The following is a 645-nucleotide window of genomic DNA, read 5'->3' as shown; positions in this document are numbered from 1 at the left end:
AATACATGTATGTATGTATGGAGACATAAGTAAAATAAAATAAAATTAACTGAGACATGCTTTGTGGCCTAATATATGATCTATCCTTGAGAGTGATCCATGTGCATGTGTATTCTGCTTCAGTTGGGTGAAATGTTTCTGTAAGGTCTAGTTGGTTTAGAGTAGTGTTCAAGTCTATTTCCTTATTGATTTTCTGTCCTAGATGTTTTATTATTGAAAGTGGAATATTAATCAACAAAACAGAAAATGACAAGTGCTGGAGAGGATGCGGAGAAAGAGGCACACTTATTCACTGTTGGTGGGAATGTCAAAGGGTGCAACCACTGTGGAAGGCAGTTTGGCGGTTCCTCAAAAAGCTGAATATAGAATTGCCATACGACCCAGCAATACCATTGCTAGGTATCTACTCAAAGGACTTAAGGGCAAAGACACAAACGGACATTTGCACACCAATGTTTATAGCAGCGTTATTTACAATTGCAAAGAGATGGAAACAGCCAAAATCTCCATCAACAGAAGAGTGGCTAAACAAACTGTGGTATATACATACGATGGAATATTATGCAGCTTTAAGACAAGATAAACTTGTGAACCATGTAATAACATGGATGGACCTAGAGAATATTATGCTGAGTGAATCCAGCC

The sequence above is a fragment of the Tamandua tetradactyla genome, chromosome 8 (genome assembly GCF_023851605.1).
Source record: "Tamandua tetradactyla isolate mTamTet1 chromosome 8, mTamTet1.pri, whole genome shotgun sequence".
Taxonomy (NCBI): Eukaryota; Metazoa; Chordata; class Mammalia; order Pilosa; family Myrmecophagidae; genus Tamandua; species Tamandua tetradactyla.
Note: the sequence above shows the minus strand (reverse complement) of the source record.